The following is a 3,219-nucleotide window of genomic DNA, read 5'->3' as shown; positions in this document are numbered from 1 at the left end:
GAGGTGCTAGGGGACCATATGGGATGCCCGGGATGAAACTATGGCTGACCATGTACAAGGCAAAGCACCTTACTTGCTGTACTCTCTTTCCAGACCCCAAGCAAGATTCTTAAAACAACTAATAATGGACCCGAGGAAATCCATCGATGGGAACGCAATTGTAGGTGGAGGCTTTAACATCTCACTCTCAGCATTGGACAGAGAAGATGAAATATTGAGAGAAAATCAGTAAGAAACAGCAGCCCTACATGAGAAACTGGAAGAATTTAAATTAATAGATTTTTGCAGCGCCCTACACTATAATAAAAGTCAAATAAACATTCTTCTCCAGTGTATCTGGAACAATCTAAGGCTAGACCACATGCTGGGACACAAATCAAGTTTTATAAAGTCATAAAAATAGAAATCATATCATGTATCCTATCAGATCACAATATTATAAACATAGAAATTAACCACAAAAAAAGAAAGTTGGAAGAAGCCATTTGAGACTAAACATACACTATTGAACAACTATTGTATCAAAAGGAAATCAGAGAAAAACATCAAAATATTCCTGGAAATGAAAGAGAATGAGGATAATGTTATTGAGACCTTTAGAGAATAGCAAAAACAGCACTAAGGAGGTAATTCATAACTATCTGGCTTACATCAGGGAACAACAACAATAAAAAATGAATACCCACCCTTTTGGCTCTCTCAGTCACATCATGGCAGTCAGCAAAAGCAAGAGCCTTATCCAGGGTGGCAAAAAGGGAGCCAAGAAGAAGGTCGTTGATCCATTTTCTAAGAAAGACTGGTATGATATGAAAGCATGTGAAAGGTTTAATATTTAAAAAATTGCAAAAATGTTTGTCACTCAAAAATGAGAAACCAAAATTGTGTCCAATGGCCTCAAAGGTCATGTATCTGAAGCAAGTCTTGCTGATCTACAGAAGGATGAAGCTGTGTTTAGGAAATTCAAGTTGATCATGGAAGACATTCCTGGCAAAAAGTGCCTAACAAATTTCCATGGTGTGAACCTCACCCATGACAAAATGTGTTCCACAGTCAAAAACTGGCAGACCATGATTGAGGCTCCTGTTGATGTCAAGACTACCGACAGTTATTTGTTTTTCTATTCTCTAATGGAAGTGCATCGGTCAGATTCGGAAGACCTCCTACGCTCAGCATCAGCAAGTACGCCAGGTAAGGAAGAAGATGATGGAAATCAGGACTCGAGAGGTGCAGACAAATGGCTTAAAAGAGGTGGTCAATAAATTGATTCCAGACAGCATTAAGAAAGACAGAGGAAGGGCTTGCCTGTCTTATTTACCCACTCGATGACATCTTTGTTTGAAAAATAAAAATGCTGAAGAAGCCTAAGTTTGAATGGGGGAAAACTCATGAAGCTTCATGGTGAAAGTAGCAGATCAGGAAGGCTACTGAGGATAAGAGAGGCACTAAAGTTGAACAGGAGGATGAATATGAACCACCAGTGCAAGAACCTATTTAGAATTCGGATGTTCACTGGTAACAATTATTTGTGAAAATATATATACATATACTATAGCACTGCCGCCACACATCCTACCATTTTCCATCATTACTGCACCGTATTTGATGGGGTTCGAGGGGCTGGAGTGATAGCACAGTGGGTAGGCCATTTGCCTTGCACGCAGCTGACCTGGGGTCGATTCCCAGCATCCCATATGGTCTCCTGAGCACCGCCAAGGGTAATTCCTGAGTACAAAGCCAGGAGTGACCCTTGTGCATCGCCGGGTGTGACCCCCCAAAAAATTTTTTTAAGTTGATGGGGTTCAAATATAGTGTGAATCATCAGAACATCTATAATAGTAATTGAAGGCCGCCCTAAAAGCCTCCATCCCTCTCGGAGAGCCTGGCAAGCTACTGAGAATATCCCACCCACACAGCAGAGCCCGGCAAGCTACACGTGGCATATTCAATATGCCAAAATCAGTAACAACAACAGGCTTCATTCGCCTGACGCTGGAAGAGCCCATAATACGGCAGCGTTAAGAAGAACGAACAAGGAGAGGTTGATAAAATCTCAGGGCCAAACTAGGCTGCCAAAATGAAGAAGGACTAAAATGACTGTACTTTTAATGCATATACACTGGCATCAGAAACATCCATTGAGGACCTGATGGTGCAAGCGCGGAAAATCAAGTATGACATCATTGGACTGACTGAGACAAAAAGGCATCGTGACATCATGACATTTTCAACACTGGACAGTAGAGGTGTCGGTGGTGTTGGTGTCCTTGTCAACACAAACTTAGCCATGAGTATTGCTTTGTTCGAATGCCTAACAACCCAAATTGTATGCTTACATTTGAACAGATGTGTCTCATTGCCGGCAGTTTCTATCTTCGTCATCTATGCACCAACATCCAACTACAATGAAGAAGAAATTGAGAAGTTCTACATGGAGCTGGAGAGGTTCTATAAAGAAAGCCACACCTTCTACAAGGTCATTGTCAGTGATTTTAATGCCAAGATGGGACCGAGAAGGTCTCTCGAAGAACTCCACATTGGGACCCATGGCCTAGAATGGAACGAACAGGGTAGGAGACTGTTTGAGTTCATCATGTTGACCAAGACCATCCATGGTAACTCGCAGTTCCAGAAAGCTGAATCTAAACACTGGACATGGGAGTCTCCCGGTGGACAGTTCCACAATGAAATTGACCACATCATATTCAATTGAAGGTTTTGCCTGACCGATGTCACTGTTGTCCCAAAATTCCAAACGGGATCAGACCACCATCTCTTTCATGCGAAATTCTACATCACAAAGCAGGGAGAAAGGGCTGCAAAGTTTAAGAAGAGAATTCCCAGAATGACCACCAACTGGGAGCTCTTTGGCACTATTACAGCAGTATGGGAAGATGCCATCATTGACAACATCGACGAGGAATACGATAGACTGGTTCAGCACCTCCATGATTGTGCAAAGAATGCAGAGAGAAAGAAAGCCACAAAAAGTCGCCTGTCTTTGGAAACTCTCAAGCTCAATTGCCAACAAAGTCTGGTGCGAGCCTCAAGCAATCACAAGCTAACATCCGAGCTCGCAAAGCTGTGCAGAGGGTGGTGTTCAGGGGACCATATGGGATGCTCTTCAAAGGGAGAAGAGCAGTAGTGTTGGCCAATGCGACAGAAGCCCGGAAAAATATTTGCAACACCCACCTGTCCTTCACCAACTATAGGATCAAGATG

At 42.6% G+C, this 3,219-nt stretch overlaps 1 pseudogene; it reads left to right on the top strand.

The window, feature by feature from the left end:
• The first annotated feature begins 710 nt into the window (after positions 1–710).
• On the top strand, positions 711–1,495 carry LOC101537379 (40S ribosomal protein S3a-like; annotated as a pseudogene).
• The last annotated feature ends 1,724 nt before the right edge of the window (positions 1,496–3,219 follow it).

The sequence above is a fragment of the Sorex araneus genome, chromosome X, assembly GCF_027595985.1.
Source record: "Sorex araneus isolate mSorAra2 chromosome X, mSorAra2.pri, whole genome shotgun sequence".
In the NCBI taxonomy this organism is placed as follows: domain Eukaryota; kingdom Metazoa; phylum Chordata; class Mammalia; order Eulipotyphla; family Soricidae; genus Sorex; species Sorex araneus.
The sequence above is the reverse complement of the archived record's forward strand: the minus strand, read 5'-3'. Positions and strand labels throughout refer to the sequence as shown.